This window comes from Monodelphis domestica, chromosome 5 (genome assembly GCF_027887165.1).
Source record: "Monodelphis domestica isolate mMonDom1 chromosome 5, mMonDom1.pri, whole genome shotgun sequence".
In the NCBI taxonomy this organism is placed as follows: domain Eukaryota; kingdom Metazoa; phylum Chordata; class Mammalia; order Didelphimorphia; family Didelphidae; genus Monodelphis; species Monodelphis domestica.
This window is the reverse complement of record NC_077231.1, coordinates 25,467,932-25,485,859: the sequence shown is the minus strand read 5'-3', so window position 1 is coordinate 25,485,859 and position 17,928 is coordinate 25,467,932. Positions and strand designations below refer to the sequence as shown.

General features: G+C 37.6%; 1 protein-coding gene across 13 annotated transcripts in view; it reads right to left on the bottom strand.

Annotated features, from left to right (window-relative positions):
- R3HDM2 (R3H domain containing 2) overlaps positions 1-17,928 on the bottom strand; it is a 178,140-nt gene that overhangs the window by 124,422 nt on the left and 35,790 nt on the right. For 9 of the 13 annotated variants that reach the window (XM_056797792.1, XM_056797789.1, XM_056797799.1 and 6 more), the window contains exon 2: positions 11,942-12,039. The exons of 2 other annotated variants lie outside the window; for them this stretch is intronic. The gene's annotated coding sequence lies outside the window, so the exon portion shown is untranslated. Of the gene's footprint in view, positions 1-11,937; positions 12,040-17,928 lie in introns of all 13 variants that reach the window. 2 more of the 13 variants (XM_056797801.1, XM_056797793.1) reach the window with 1 other exon arrangement.

Sequence of the window (17,928 nt, the reverse complement as noted above, 5' to 3'; positions counted from 1 at the left end):
ATGACTTGCCCAGGACCACATGGCTAGTATATGTCTGGGGTCAGATGTGAACTCAGATCTTCCCAACTCCAGGTCAGTGCTTTATCTATAGCATTCTGCTGACCAAGAAGCAAACAATGTTTAATAAACCAAAGACTAAACTTCTAGTGCAAGAGCTTATTAATGGACAAAGACTGCTGGGAAAAACTGTAAAGGAGTCTGACAGAAAATACAGTTAGCTTAACAACTCACACTGTATACTAAAACAAGTTCCAAATGGATGTAAGAGTTAGGTACAAAGGTAACATTTTAAACAAATTAAAAGAACAGAAACCTCTTTGTAACTACAAGTAGGAAAGAGTTCCTCAAAAAACAAAGGATAGAGAGGATCACTGGAGAAAAAAAAATAGGATAGTTTTTATTACATGAAACTGAAGTTGATGTATAAACAAATCAATCGAGTTAGAATTAGACATAAAACAGTTAACTGGAGGAAAAACTTTGCATCAATTTCGACTGAAAATATCTGATATCCAAGATATAGCAGGAACTGATACAAATATTACTTCAGAAAACAGGAGCCTTTCCCCAATAGACAAGTGTTCAATTGGCCAACCATGACATCAGAGGGCCAAGGATGAAACATACTACCCGCTGCCTGATATGATGGCACTGAAATACAAAATTCAAGAGATAATTTCTGTCAATAGTAATGACAAGAAAGAGATTGAAATCCTTTGTTTAAATGCAGAGACAATTCCCAATTACTAAATAGACAAAGAGTTCGAACGGGCACTTTTCAGAGGAAGAAAGTCAAACTTACCTTGAACTATTTGAGAAATCTAAATCACAAATTATTAGAGAAATACAATTCAAATCAACTCTGAGGTTCCACTTCACAGCCATCTAATTGACAAAGTGACAAAAAGGAAAAATGACAAATGTTAAGAGGAGCTATGGGAAGACAAGCACATTAATGCCTTGTTGGTGATACTGTGAACTAGTCATTATGGAAAACAATTTGTAACTATGACCCAAAGGTTACTAAATTGTAAACATACTCATTAACTAGTGATCCTGATATTGGGTCTATACCCCCAATGAAGGAAATGGGACCTATTGTACAAAAACATTTATAGCAGCTCTTTTTAAATGGCAAAGAACTATAATCTGAGATGTTTATCAATCTGGGAATGGCTGAATACATTATGTGATTAAAACATAATAGAATACTATTGTGCTATTAAGACATGATAAAAGGGGATCTTTTCAGAGAAAACTGAGAAGACTTGTATGAACTGATGAAGAGTAAAATGAGCAAAACTAGAACAATTCTATAACAACAGTATTGTAAATACTTTGAAAGACTTCAGAATTTTAATCAATGCAATGAATATCCATAATTCTAGAGGTCTCTTTATAAAATACATTAGCTACCTCCAGTCAAAAAGAAGATGAATTCAGAATGCATATTGAGTCATATTTCTTTACGTGATCAATGCAGGAAATTGTTTTACTTAACTATGCATTTAGAAAGGAGGCTGTTTTTCTTTCTTTTTCAATGCAGATGGGAGGTAAGCAGGTAGAAAAAGTGGATTTTCTTGGAAAAAAAGATTAACTTAAATCAAGGGTACCCAAACTATACAACCCATGGGCCACATGCACCCCGCTGAGGCCATTTATCTGACCCCCCCCCAGTTCCAGAAGGGGGACCTCTTTCATTGGTGGTCATGAGAGGAGCACAGGATGCGTATGTAAGAGGATGTCATCAACCAGAGAATGGCTGAAAAAACTGTAGTATATAAACTTAATGGAATATTATTGTAACATAAAAAAAATGATAGAGATCAATCAAGAAAACATGTTTGAAGTATAACGAGTGAACAGAACCAAAAGAACAAGTCATATAGTGAGTAGGGCATTGTAAAGAAAAATGAAGTACTGTATGTGGCGGCACCTCAAAGTGCAGCATCACTCACGTACAGTACTACTTCCGGTGACATAATTCTTTGTGTGGGCCTTGTTCTACAAGGCACCATGCAAAGTATTATGTGGTTGCACAATGGAAGACAGCATGGTCAGAGGCAATCTGGGGGAGGGGATTCCGCACTGTGTATACTGCTGCCCGGTATAGTGGTGGCGGGGATGGGCCTCTGCAAAGCGTTATACAGTGTCACAGGCCCAGCATCACCTCCATTACTGTATACAGGCATCGGATAGCAGTGATCTGGCCTGTGACATCAGCGGTGGGCCTCTCCTGTGAGAAGCCCACCACTGCCACTAGGTGTTTTATAAGACATCCCCTGTTTTCTTGGAGGTCAGATTAATATAAGACAGTGTCTTATTTTCGAGGAAACACAGTAGTACAATGGCCCCCATACTCCCCCAGATGTACAACATAATGTCGTATTATGTTGTGGATCTGGGGGAATATGGCTGCCATTGTACTATGTGGGGGAAGTGAGACGTGTTTTTCGTATTACAGTCTATAATTACAGATCCATAAATACAGACCACAAGAGGACACACACTAGTGTCGTGTGAACTGGAAAGGTGGTGGAGGAATTGGCTCTAATCATGCTGGTTACCACACCACACCAGTGTGAGCCTGAGGTAAAAGTGGAGTTCCACCAGCATGGCCACTGGTGAGGCTGAAATGATGTGGACTGGAAAGGCTGCACTGATGGACATAGATCAGACTGCGTCGATGGGCAGTATAGTCTGTACGCCTATGTAGCATAATTATTATTGGTATGTTGTTTTTGTAGGGCCATATATATGTATGTATATGTATACATGTATATGTATACACACACACACACACACACACATATATATTACTAAGAGCAATTTGGAATCCCTAGGAAACAATGATGTCAAGAAAGAGAAAAATTGACTTGGAGTGTAGAATAGTCAAAGAACAGTGGACTTATGATTACTTTTTTGTCTATGTTCAAAGAATACAATTTGTGTCGACACTATCAAACTCCACATAAAGATAAATATTATTGTTTGGTCAGAGATGTGAGAAAAGATAAAATATTAAAACTGAAAAATACATTGACAACTCAGCAAAATACTTTTGTGAAGCAAAAGCAGCTAAATATTTCATCACTGGGAGCAAGTTTTCAAGTTGCCAAGCATGCACTGGCAGATTATTTGTGGAGGGAGAATTTGTTTAGAGTGCCTTCTTTCTGTTGCCGAAAAGATGTATCCAGAAAAGGCAGACTTATTTAGTACAGTTAATCTTTCAGGATCTACAATTACACAAAGGACTGAAGAAATGGGAGACAATTTGCATGAGCATTTGCAAAACTCTGCAAGAAAACTTTCTTATTTTTCCTAGGCACTCGATGAGAGCAATGATATTCATGATTCTGCACAAATTCTAATTTTTATTCTTGGGACAAACGACAATTTCAAAGTCACAGAAGAGCTTGCTGCACTGCAAAGCATCAAAGGAACAACTACAGGAGAGGATATCTTTGAAAAGTTCTCCCAAACTGTGCAGGATTTGGAGCTGGACTGGGCTAAACTAGCCAGTGTGACAACTGATGATGCTCCTAGCATGGTGGGGTCTGAGAAAGGAGTAATTGTTCGCATTAACCAAGAGATGGACAAACGTAACCATTCTCATCCAATAGCCATACACTGCCTCATCCACCAAGTAAATCAATAAAGTGGGACTCTGTTATGAAAATTGTGGTATCTTGTGTTAACCTCATTAAAGCTAATGCACTAAATCACAGACAATTTCAGCAATTTCTGTCTGAGCTAAATATTGCCTATGAAGATGTTCTGTACCACACAGAAGTCCATTGGTTGAGACAAGAGAGTTTTGAGACATTTCTATGACTTATTTCCACAGATTACAACTTTTATGCTTTCAAAAAACAAAGAAGTATCAGAGGTCAATGATGCAGAATGGAAATGGCACCTCATCTTTCTGACAAATGTAAGAGGGCTACTCAAGAGTTTCAATGTGCAACTTCAAGGAAAAGGGAACCTCATCTGTGATATACAATCACATGTGAAAACATTTGAAGTGAAATTAGGCCTCCTTATCAAACAAGTGAAGAAGGAAAATTTCTGCCATCTCTCCTTAACTCAAAATCTGTTAGCAGAAAATCCCTTGATTGTAGTCCCAAAAGAAACGTGTGTGGATTTACTGGAAAAGTTGCAAAAGGAGTTCCAATTCCGATTTAAAAAGCATCATAACAGGATATACAGCTTTTCCATAACCCATTTTCTATTGACATTGAAAATGTGGATACAATTTGCCAAGTGGAAATGGCTGAACTGCAGAATTGTGACTCTCCGAAAGATACATTCAAGTCAAGCAGCTTGCCTAATTTCTATGCATCTCTCCCCTCTGAGCCATATCCTAATCTCAGGGACCATGCATTCAAAATGGCAACCATCTTTGGCAGTACTTATGTCTATGAACAGACTTTTTCCAGAATGAAACATCTAAAGTCTCCAACCAGAACTAGACTAACTGATGCACACTTGCATCACTTGTTACGGCTAGCAATGATAAATATGGAACCGGACACTGACCATCTCATTAGCCAAAAGCAGGTCCATAGTTCCCACTGAAATACTGGTCAGTTTGTTCATTTAAATTTACTTGCTCTTTATTTTAAATACTGTAAATATTGTATTTGTTCCAGTTTTGTTTTTTTACTTTAAAATAAGATACGTGCAGTGTGCATAGGGATTTGTTCATGGCTTTTTTTATAGTCCAGCCTGTGAATTTTAGATTTTCTATGGCCTGATTAGTTTTTAAAATACTAACAAACAGGAATGTCTACATCCCTACTTAAGGATTAAGTGTTAAGGAGGATAGCCTATGACAGACATGTGCTAGCAAGTGACAAATAAGAAACAACTGACAGACCCCCTGGGCTGTCCTAAATTAAGCTTAAGCTACCATTGGTACATGTGAGATGCAGGAAGTGATGTAAAAAAAAGGCTACACATTTGTGTCACTTCCTCTTGCTGGTCTCTCTTTGGCGGCAGAGGCGTGGAGGTCTGGCTCTCTTTCGCAGTGGAGATGGGGCTCAGGCCTTTCATGGAGAGGTAGCTCTGGCTCTTTGTTCTGGGCAGCATTTTGGCATCTTGGTGTGCCTGAAGCTCTTGTCCGAGTTTGGCAGTGAGTGTGCTATGTGAGGTTCAGTATCATGGGTCAGGTGAGGCATCTTTCCTGAGCTCTCTTGGAGTTTAGGTTGATTCTTTTTTTTTCTTTACCTTTCCAATACACTATCCTCTTAGGAAGCCCCTAAATCTTGGAGGAGGCCTCGTGGCTGAGGTCTCTGAACTCCCCTTGGCCTAGGCTAGGCTGGAGAAATCTTATACCCCTTTCTCTCTCTCTTGTTCTTAATTCTTTCCCTCTATATTAATTAAACCACCATAAAATTCCCAAACTGATGAGTATTTTTATTGGGATTTTATTAAATCCCTGGCGACCATTAGTATAAATATATTAGTCAAAACCCCTAATATTACCTCTAACAGGCCCTCCAACTGTCTGAGGGACAGTGACCTGGCCCCCTGTGTAAAAAGTTTGGGGACCCCTAACTTAAATAATAAACAGAAAAACACAGTTTCAGAAGGTCCAGAAAAAAAAAAGCATAAGCAAGATGCTATTTGCAAATAACATGTGGAATTACATATATTTTAAAGCAAGAGGTATGAAATGGAGATTCAGTTTCATATAAAATACACTTTTGGTGTTTAAGATCAGAATAAACAAAAAATAAGAAATTCAAGCTATCAACAGCTATATACAAATTAAGACAATTCTCAGATTTCCTAACAAAGATGATCAAAAAGGAAAGTGAAATTGGAGTAGTTGTGAGAAGTCAGGCCCAATAATGCATATTTGATGGTGATATAAACAGGTCTACCTGTTTTGGAAAGCAATTTGGAATTATACCCTGAAAAAGTAACTAAACTACAATTATACCCTTTAACTTGATGATATTACTCCTATGCCAGGAACCATCAAAAATCACACTATTTAACATAGTCACACATGAAAACCAGGGACTGCAAAGCAGCCCCCAGGAAGGATGGAAACACCCACTGAAACCCCTCTAAGTGACATTCCTTATTAAGATCCCCTTATTATTGGAATTGCTATGATTATTAGTCTTACTTAGCCCCAGGAAAAATAGATGAGAACAACATGCTTGAAGGGTTAATACAGATGTCCCCTTCTGTACCCCCAGAATATCACCAGGAGATCCCACTTACAAAATTAAACCTAAGGATTCTTATATATCCACTTAGATAAGACCCTCTTTTCTAGGCATAAAAACTTCTGGCAAATCTGTGCTCTGAATTCCCCAAGCTATATCTGGGTCATATTGATTCTACCCTCTGACCCTGCACTTAGTAACAATGTTTTGTTGACTATCTCCTTGGGCTTCACGTCTGTTGTTAGGTTCTATGGAAACATGTATGTTGAGAATGAAATTGTGTGCCAGAAAAGCATGTACTCACTGAAGCTATAAAATAAATGCAAACCCTGTACAATGGCAGAATAGCTTCATGATGCCTAAGACAGGTCTGAGCACTTATAAAAGAAAGAGAGAAAGGATGATTAATGTACAAAATATTTATAGCAGCATTTTTTATTGGAGCAAGTAAGTGAAAATAAAGTAGAGGTTCATCAATTAGGAAATGGCTGAACAAATTAGGGCATGTATACATAATAGAAAGTTAATGAGGGGTAAAAAAAAGATAAAATGGATGAATTCAGAGAAACCTGGGAAGACTTATATGAACTGATTCAGAGTAAAGTCAGAAGAACCTGAACAATTTATACAATGACTACAACACTGTAAAGGAAAACAACACTGAAAGATTTAAAAACTCTGGGGATGCCCTCTGATTGGGGAATGGCTGAACAAATTGTGGTATATGTTGGTGATGGAATACTATTGTGCTCAAAGAAACAATGAACTGGAGGAATTCCATGTGAACTAGAATGACCACCAGGAATTGATGCAGAGTGAAAGGAGCAGAACCAGGAGAACATTGTACACAGAGACAGATACACTGTGGTACAATTGAATGTAATGGACTTCTCTACTAGTAGCAATGCAATGATCCAGGACATTTCTGAAGAACTTATGAGAAAAAACACTATCCACATTCAGAGGAAAATCTGTGGGAGTAGAAACAGAAGAAAAACAACTGCTTGATTACATGTGTCAATGGGGATATGATTGGGCTTATAAACCCTAAATGATCACCCTAGTGCAAATATCAATAATATGGAAATAGGTCTTGAACAAAGACACATAGAAAACCCTGTGGAACTGTGCATTGGATATGGGAGGGGTTTGAAGGGAGGGGAGGGAAAGAACATGATTTTTGTAAACCTGGAAAAATGCTCTAAATTAATCAATTAAATAAAATTAAAAAATAATTTTTTAAATTTTAAAAAAGATTTAAAAACTCTAATTCTGTAATCAATTATGACTAGAAGAATAATGGAAGAATCAGATTTCTCATCTCTTGACAGAGAAGTGATGGGCTAAAGTTGGAGAATAAGATATATGTATTTAGACACAACGTATGGATATGTTTTGCTTAACTGTATCTATTTAAAAGAAAATCTTTTTTTGGAGTGAGAAGAATGATAGAAGTTGGCTGGTAGTGCTAGTGATACCAAAAAATGGAAGGAAAGAATGTCAATGAAACATTAAAACAATACACCAAAGAGAGAAGAAGGAATTTAGGAGAAGACACAGACAAGTAGGGCAATGATGGAAGAACAATGTTAAATTATATAAATATGTATATTTATATGTATTTTATATAATATTCACAGTCTCTTAAGACAATTATCTTATTTTTTTCACTGTACACAGGAATGTTTACATTTGTCAAATTCATAAAGTATTTTTAAATTGACCTGGTTACAAAAACTTACAAGACAATAACTGATTACAGAGTAAGTAGGTTTAGTTTATAGCAGTCTAACAAAGCATCTTACAGGGCTTTACTTATAATAACCCTGATACAACCAGAACAGATATTTTGTCCTATCCTTATAAGCCACTAGTATTCACAAACTAATATCTATTCTTCACAATAGAATGCCATCTCTGGGATTTTATTCCTATTAAAAAAAAACACTAAGTAAAAAATAAAATAAAAAACATAGTTTAAACAAATTAACATGCAGGGGTCTCAAAATAATTAATTAAACTTATTTAGAGAAGTTGAAGATCCTCTAGTTGTCCAAAAAAAATGAAGATTCTAATAATTACAATAATCTAAAAATATTCAAAAATTATTTTCAATGACTTAGTTAACTGAGAAGGGAACTCCTCTTCCAAAATAAATAATTTTCAAGTTATACAAACCCTAAGCCATTAGTCTGACTTCTCTCTAAGATAACAGCTATGACAGCTCCCTTAATGAGAGGACTCTCTATGATGACAATGTCACCTCCACCAAGGCTTTCTACTGATCCACCTTGATAAGCTGACAGGTTACTGACAGGTGTTCCTTGCCCCAAGGAGTCTTGTTTATTTTAAAACTTACTGTCCACTCAAAACAAATGCAACTAATACACCCTGACCTGCTATATAGTTCTTTTCCACCTCTGGCAACTCTAAACAATTTATTATTTCAAGATCAGATGAGTAAATCTATATAAATAAAACAATTCTGCAAAAAAGCCTAAAGAAAAGTGCTCAAGAAGCCAGTTTATCAGTCAACAGAGATCTCTGACTTTAAAATTATTACATTAAGTTAGGAAGGAAAACCATTTTGTCTTTCTACTGGAGAAGCAGAAACAACTGCAAGGTGGTCTTATAATTACTTATAAAATCCTTGAAGAGGCAGCATCCTAAAAAGTAGATTTCTAGTCAAATCAGGCCCCTCTACTTAAATCAAGTGAGCCTCTATCTAACAGCTGACCTTAGGAAGACAGAGGCATGACTACCAATTCAATTCAGTAAGCATTTCTGAAGCACTATGTGCCCAGCACTGTGCAGGTACTACAGATACAAAGACAAAAATAAAACAGCTCTTGCCCTCAAGGACCTGACATCCCACTGGGAGAAAACAACAAACATTCAGAACAAGAAATCCAAAATCTATAAATCATTTGAAAGTGGAAGGCACGAGAACTAGGGGGATTATTACAATGTGTAATTGTAAACACTTGAGCTTATTTTTTGAAAGAAAAAAAAAACCTTTCAATTCTATGAGGCAGATGTGAAACAAGCTAATTCCCTCTTGGGCTATGTTGAGAGAGGGACTATATCCAAAAAGAAGGATATTCTAATCCCATTTTACCATGCTTCAGTGGAACCTCATGTAGAGGAATGTTTTCAGTTCTAAGCAACACATTCTAAGATGTAGTGACAAACTAGAATGTTCATAAGAAGATATCAAAGATGGTGAGGAGTCTTTTTAGACAGAAAGGAGTGCAGGAAGCCCACAGATGACCCACAGTGAGACCAAACAGAGTAGATGACTTCACAACCAAAAGTGCAGCCAGTAGTAGTCAGGACCCACACAAAATCCATTTCAAGAACTGAGGTCGGAGAGATTAGTAAATTTAAAACAATAATATCAGCAATGCAGTGATCCTGAACAACTAGGAGGAATCTATGAGAAAAACCACTATCCACACCCAGAGGAAACACTGTGGGAGTAAAAACACCGAAGAAAAACAACTGCTTGAATACATGGGTCGAAGGGATATGGTTGGGGATGTAGACTCTAAATGAACATCCTAGTGTAAACACCAACAGCATGGAAATAGGTTCTGATCAAGGACACATGTAGTACCCAGTGAAACTGCGTGTCGGCAACAGGAAGCATGGGGGCAGGGGAGGGAGAGAAATAATATGATTCTTATAACCAAAGAGTGCAGGAAGAGTGGGAGGAGGGGAGAGAGGGAAATAATGTGATTATTGTAACCAAGGAATAATGTTCTAAATTGACTAAACTTATACAAATGGAAAAAAAAAAAGATGAGTAATAAAAGCATAGATTTACAGATTAAAAAACAATAATATCAATAATTACTGGAAATCTAAAATCCCACAAAAGAATGAACCAACATAAATGCAGCAAGCAGAGACTCAAAGGAAAAAAATACTTTATACAAGTAAAAGTATATGAATACCAAGAAAAAATGAAGCAAGGCAATAAAAAATGAAATAGAAACTCTGGAGGAAAGAACTGAAAGTAAAATAAAGAGCTTAGATGAACATCACCCAAATAACAGGCTTCCCCACAGCAAGAAAAGATCAAACAGAAATCAATAATTTTGGAACGGTTAGGTGGCTCAGGGGGTAGAGAACCAGGCTGGGATACAGGAAGTCCTGGATTCAAATGTGGTCTCAGATATTTCCTAGCTCTGTGACCTTGGAACCTCATTACTTCAGTTAACCCCAATTGCTTAGCCCTAACCACTCTTCAGCTGTGGAACCACTTAATATCAATTCTTAGACAGTAGGGGGGGAGGGGTACGGGGGAAAGAGACACAGAGAGGAGGGAGGGAGGGAGGAAGGAAGGCAGGGAGGAAGGAAGGGAGGAAGGAAGGAAGGAAGGAAGGAAGGAAGGAAGGAAGGAAGGAAGGAAGGAAGGAAGGAAGGAAGGAAGGCAGGAAGGAAGACAGGAAGGCAGGAAGGCAGGAAGGCAGGAAGGCAGGAAGGCAGGAAGGAGACTCCATGAAACAAGAAATATTAGAAAAAATTCAAGACAGAAAAAAATATAGAAAACATATCAAAAACAACTGTCCTGGATAAAAGGTGAAGGAGAAATAAAAGTATTAATTTTTTAATTGAACACTATTTTCCAAGAAATTGCAAGCAAAAACTATTAATTTATTATGCATTTAACTCCAGAGCTAGGTACAGTGGAAAGAAGCTAGAGAAAAAAAAAACAAAAAACAAAAACCTAAAGCCAAGGAGTTTCCATCCTAGTGTGGGAGATATTTACATAAATGGGTATATATAAGAAACCTATAGGAAAGGCCTCCTGCCAGAAGGTTTTATTTATAAATACAAAGAGTTACAACTATAGATAAAGAGATGTATTCTTGACCAAACAAGAGAAGCAATTACAAAAGGTAAAATAAATAATTTTGATAACTTGAAACCGAAAAGATTTAGCATTAATGTATCAGATAAAAAGGGAAGTGATCAAATTAAAAAAATGTTTTTGAATTAAACTTCTCTGATAAGGGTTTGGTATCAGAGATATATAAACGATTAATAAGTCTAAAAGCCATTCCCCAATAAATAAATGGTCAAAGGATATGAACAGTTTTCAAAAGAACTGCTAAATATTCACAGACAAATGAAAAAATGCTCCAAATCACTAAGTGTGAGAGAAATAAAAAACAAATAACTCTAAGGCTTCATCTCAGACATTGCAAATTGGCAAAAATAACAAAAAAAGATAACAGTCAATGTTGGAGGGGTTGTGGAAAAATAGGTACACAATACATCCTTGGGAGAGCCATGAAATGGTACAAGTACTTTGGAAATCAATTTGGAAACATACAGTTATTAAAATGTTCATGTTTTCTAAACCAGAGACTATTACAGGGCTTAAAACTCCAAGGAAGTCATCAAAAAGTCTCCAAATACTCCAAAATATTTATAGCAGTATTTTTTGAGATTACTAAGAATTGGAAACAAAGTAGATGCCCATTGACTGGGGAATAGTTGGGATATATATGTAATGGAATGCTTCTATGGTATAAAAAATAATGTTATGTGAAATAAAACGAAAATCATATAAAGATCTATATGAGCTAATGAAGAGTAAAGTAAGCAGAGCCAAGAAAACAATATACACAGTAGCCAAACAAAGTAAATGGAAAGAACAATGACCAAAAACATCAAAAGTAAATATAACAAAATTATAAAGATCAAGCAGGATTCAAATGAAGAGATATGAAAAGACATGTCTCACCTACCCCTTAGTGGAGGTGGGAGGTCCACAGGTGTTACACACTGCACATGTTTTCAGACTTTCTCTATGAATCGATCAGTTTATGCTGATTTTTTTTCCTGTCTAAAAAAACAAACACACACCATTTGTCATATGGAGTGAATCCTGTAGGGAGAAGTATACACAGGATAACTGTAGTGACATAAGAAACAGAAAAAAAGCAACAAAAAAAATTTTTAAGTAAAATACTTAAAGCAGTTTTTAAAAAATAGTCCTTGCCCTCAAGGAGCTTACAATCTAATGAAACAACATGCAAACAAATATAGACTAAGCAAACTGTACACAGGATAAATAAGAAATAATTAATAGAGGAAAAGCAATAGAATTAAGAAGGGTTGGGAAAGAAGTTTAGTAAAAGATGGAATTTAGGCTAGGATTTGAAGGAAACAAGGAAAGTTGGAAATTGAGGATGAGAAGGAACAATGTTCCAGGCAAGAGGCATAATCAAAGCAAATGTAGAGATGGAGCATCTTGTTCATGGAAAGGCAGGTCAGTGTCACTGGATCCAAGACTAGTATCAGGGAATGAGGTGTAAGAAGACTGAACAGGTAGAAGGGGCTGTAGCTTTTTGTTTCTGATTCTGAAGACAATAGAGAGCCACCAGAGTTTATTAAATGGGGCAGGGGAGCAAGGAGGAAGGGTGGCATGTTCAGGTCTGCACTTTAGGAAAACCTCTGGAGGGGCTCAATGGAAGATGGATTGGAGTGGGGAGAGGCTTGAGGCACGAAGAACCACCAGCAATTACTGTAATAACCCAGGTGTGAGGAGAAGGTACCTGCACCAGAATGGTGGCAGAGTAAGAATCAGGAAGGGGGCATATTCAAGACATGTTGCAAAGGTTAAATCAATAGGCCTTGGCAATAAATTGGATATGGGAAGGGATGAGAAATAATGAGGGATCCAAGATGACTACTAGGTTCTAAGGCTGAAGGACCAGAAGGATGGTGATTCCCTTTTGGGGGAAAAGATGAGCTCCTAAGCAATATAAACTCTAAGAACATATAAAAAATATTTACAGCTCTTTTTGAGGTAGCATAAGATGGGAATCTGAGAGGATGCCCAATAATTGGGGAATTGATATAAATGTAATATAAATACAATTGTATAATAAAAAATGACGAATAGAGAGAACTTCAGAAAATCTGGGGAAACTCATGAACTGATGAAGAGTCAAGTGAATAAAAGTAAGAGAACAATTTATATGATGATAAGCATAAAAAGTCAAACAAACTTTAAAAGAATTAGAGACTGATCAGCATAATGTCCAACTAATAGCTAATAATGAAACACTACCCATCTTCTGATAAAGAGCTGAAGGTCTAAGTGAAGAATTAAACCATTTTTTGGACATGATTTATGCTGAAATTTGTTTTGCTTGACAGGTTCTAAAAGGAGCTTTCTTTTCTTTTTTACACATGGGGAAAAGAGAGCAGGAAGGAGAGTAGATTCTTTCTGACTAAAAAAATAAAACATGATTTTAAAAAGAAGTAGAGGTACCAAGCAGAGCTTTTTCAATAAGTTTAACTGTAATGGATAATAGAAAAATAGAAAGTTACTCCTGGTAGCATAGATGGTAAGAGCAAGTGAGGGTTTTTTAAGGGTGGAGGAGACTTGGCCATGTCTGTAGTCAGAAGGGAAAGAGCCAATAAATAGGGAAAGACTGAAGATCATAGAGATGATGGGGGATATACTAGTTAGGGCAACCTGCTGGAGAATACAGGAGGTGATCAAGGGTTTATGTAAAGAGGTTGGACTTGTCAAGAGCCAAGTTTTGAACAGAAAACAAACAAACAAAAAAAAACAAAGGTGATAGTAGATAATGATGTTGAAGTGATATGAGAAGAGAAAAGAAGAGTTCTCATTACATGGTCTATAGGTAAGGACCTTATTTTAGAGAGTAGGGGGAGGAGGTGCCATTATGAGAGGCCTGAGGAGTGAAGGTTTGGAACAGCCACAGAGGTGAGTGGGATAGAGAAGTGATTAGGGAGAAAGACTGCCTTGCATGGTTGGGATTCTACTGAGACTAGGTAACAAATATGAAAGTCCATCCAGTCAACAGTTTCATGATTTTCCATAGCTCTATTGATCAGCATATGAAGAGTAGCCAAGGATGCAGAGAGTAGGAGAAATACAGGTTGGGGTTTGGCAATGTCTGATCTTCAAAAGGAAAAGGAAGAAAAGAACTGAAAGGAGAGGACAAGTAATACAGTCAAATGGCTCATCCAGAGGTGGAGATTGGGAAGGAAAGAACAATCAGAACAGGAATCATAGCCCAAGGAAAAGGTGGAGGATCTGGAGCAGTTAGGTAGCATAGTACCTGCTAGGCCATGGGGGTTAGGTGACTGGAACCAATACTTCTAAGACAGAAGGTAAGGGTTTTTTAAAAGTGGAAGCTCTGAGGTCATAGTAAGGACAAAGGTTAAGGGATAGAGGTAATTAGGTATAAGAAAAAAAGGTGTTAGCAGCCAGGTGTCTAAATGGATTGTTGAACATGGAGTCAGGAAGAATCGAGATCTTGAATACTACCACTGGCAATGCATGTCAAAGACACACACTAGAAGGCCCATATAAATAAATCTGTTTAAGGCAGAAGTGCTGCCATCAAATTGTCTAGTGAAATCCTGAACAATGTTCTTCGAGATCCAGCTCATGTCCTAGTTCACTAAAGTCCTTCCATGTTAATCCCTCCTTTTGCAAGTACTGCCTATAAGCACAATTAGAATCTACTCTCCAAAACATCAACTCAGTGGCTTGTTCTTATCATTGTGCTTATTGCCTAGAGATGTGATGGTGAACCTATGGCATGCAGAGCCCTCTGTGGGCATGTGCACCGTCCTGCCAGAGTTAATTACTAGAAAGGCAGAGGGTCTCCCTGAACTGTTCTCCCTTCCCTCTCTCCACCACCCAATGGAAGTGCTTACTCCCTCCCTTTCTCCCTGTCTGGGGCAAGGCGGTGAGCTGGGGAGAAGTGACACAATCTCTAGAAGGTTCACCATCACTGGCCTATAGGATCAAAGAAAACTCCATTTGTCAACTGAAGGCCTTCACCAGCTGGCTCCAGGTTACCTCTTTGCCATGCCCCCAACACATACTATGTTCCAGTCAGGTTGGTCCATCTCCCCCTCCTGTCTTTGTACAGGTTTTCCTGTGCCTGGAATATACTTCTTCTTCAGCTCCCAGAATCCCCAGGTTCTTTCAAAGCTCAGCTCAAGAGTTCCCTCCTCCCTATATCTATCATGCGTGGCCTAATTCTCACACCCTGTGTGTGTGTGTGGTTCATTCCTGTACCTTCCCTCCAAGCATGAATGCTTCCATTTTGGGTTCTGCACCCCCCCCAACTCATCTCACAGAGCCCGGCTACAGTTGTTACATAAAAACTGATTGAAGAATGAAGCATATGCTATCGTCTTCTCTAACTATTCATTTGAATAACTGCATTCTTAACTGGATTAGAAGATACTTTTGGGCAAGAGCTATATTTTACATCACCTAATAGAACTAAATATATTGCTAAAGAAATCCAGAACTTCAGAAAATAAGATATTGTCCCTTGTTGCCTAAAGAGACTCTTTTATTTTTCTTTTTAAAGTAGTTCTTGGGGCAGCTAGGTAACACAGTGGATAGAGATCCATGCCTGGCACTGGAAGGACCTACATTCAAATATGGCCTCAGACACTTCCTGGCTCTATGTCCTGGGATTAAAAAAAAAAAAAAAACCTCCTGTTGAAATTACTTGCCTTTATTAATTCATTTAGTGTCAAGTACCTATTTTTTAAATTTTTATAAGAACCCAACACAAATCATCAAAATAAGATCACAGCAAAATCTAAAGTCAAAACAATCAATCAATGAGCATTTATTAAGCACTATGTGCCAAATACTGTATTAGACACCAGGAATACAAAAACAAACAAAATTATTTTGTCCTTAAGGAAGTTACATTCTATAGGGTTAATAACATAAACATGTATAGGTACATACAAAATAAAAACAAGGTCATTTTAAAGGGAAGGCACCGGCATCTAGAGAATCAAAAAAAGTCTCACATATGAACTAGCCTTAGGTGAGCACTTTGAAGAAAATGAGGGAATCTAAAAGGTAGAAGAAGGGAGTCCATTCCAGGTAAAAGGAACTAAGAAAGCCTGTGCAAAGGCATGGAGTAGAGAAATGGGACATTCTGCATACAGAGCAAGATGGCCAATCTGACTGAACCAAAGAAAATATGAAATAAGAGTTAGGCTAGAAAGAGGTTGTGAAAGACTTTCAACACCAAACACCCCATCCAAACACAAACTTCTATTTCTTCCAGTTTCTAAACAGACAAATTATTTACATTTTTTGTTGAAATCTGCTGACTGATCTTGATAACACTTGTTTCCAAATACGTTCCAACTCCATCCCCTTTTAACAAAGATTAAAAAAGAAGAAAGCAGTACAGCAACACTGACCAAGAATCAAGGCTGCCTGACAGTGTAATGTAAGGAATCCAAATGTATCTTACACCCAATTCAGAGACTGAATTAGCTAAATTTTTATGAATCTGTATATTCAAAGTCCAACATTATTAATCTAATGACCACCAAAATTATAATTCAAAGGCATCAGTTTGCTTTTCAAAAAGCCTTTAAGGCCAAGAAATAAAGCCCTCATCATCAATCTCCAGTCTTAATTAACGAGAGCTGAAGACTAGCAAGAAGGAAATCTATTTGAAGGGTAGAAGACATACTCAATTTATATCCTTTTAAATCTTACTTTTTATCTTGTGACTCAGGCAAATCACTTAGTTTCTCAAAGCTCTACGCAGGTAAAACTATAAATTGTATTGGTAGAAGGAACTGTCAGAGATGTCTGGAAGTTCTTTATAATCACAGGTCCAGTCTCAAAGAGAGGCAACATGTTTCCAAACAGAGGACATTTTTCTCCAGGCTTCAAGCTGTACTTTCTCTACCAAGACCCAGAAACTTCTTCATTCTGTAAGTCTACCCCCACTCAAAAGTTCATACAAGGAATTCACACCCTGCACTTCTCTGGCCTTTCCTGCTCATTGGATGGCTCCTCCTACAACTTTCATTTGAGGAAAGAACCCAGACTATACTCTGGACTTTCTCTGTCACTTTGGATGTGGCCTTTTCACCCTCCCCCACCCCTGATTTTTAGTTTCCATAGAATGTCAGCTCCAATAGGGCAGGAGTTGTCTTTCAGCTTCCACTGGTGCTGGGGGAAAGAAAGGGAGAAAATGCACCACAGAGAGCATTTAACTAAAAATAAAAAGTTCATGGGTACCAGCCCAAGGAATTATGGAGAACATTTGATAAATAACTATTATTCATATTAAAATATCCCCAAAGTAGTAGTTAGTGAAAAAGGCCAACATGTACCAAATAGTTTTCTTTATGAAAAATCAGTATAGTTATTTCTTATCTAGGTAGCACAGTAGATGGCAGACACTAGCTTTGTGACCCTGGGCAAGTAGCTTAAGTGGCTTAACCTTGTTTGCCTCAAGTACCTTATCTGTAAAACAAAGTGAAGAAGGAAAGAGCAAACCATTACGGGGTTAACAAAGAGTCAGAAGAGACTGAACAACAACAAACTCAACCTATTAAGGCAGGTAGATGGCTCAGTGGATAGGGGGAGTGGGGAGGCCTGAAGTAAGAACTCATCTTCCTGATATCAAATCTGGCCTAACACTTACTGTGTTGTGTGTTGTGTGTCCCTGGGCAAGTCACTTAACCTTGGTTTGCCTCAATTTCCTCTTCTATGAAATGAAGTAGAAAAGAAATGGCAAACCACTCCAGTATCTTTGCCAAGAAAACCCCAAATGGGGTCATAAAGACTCAGATACAACTAAAGAATAGCAGCAGATACATGCACGATAAACACTAGAATTTACTTCCTTTCATACTAAAACTTGACCTGAAGCCACAAGAGAGATGGTAGACTCAAGAAGCCTGG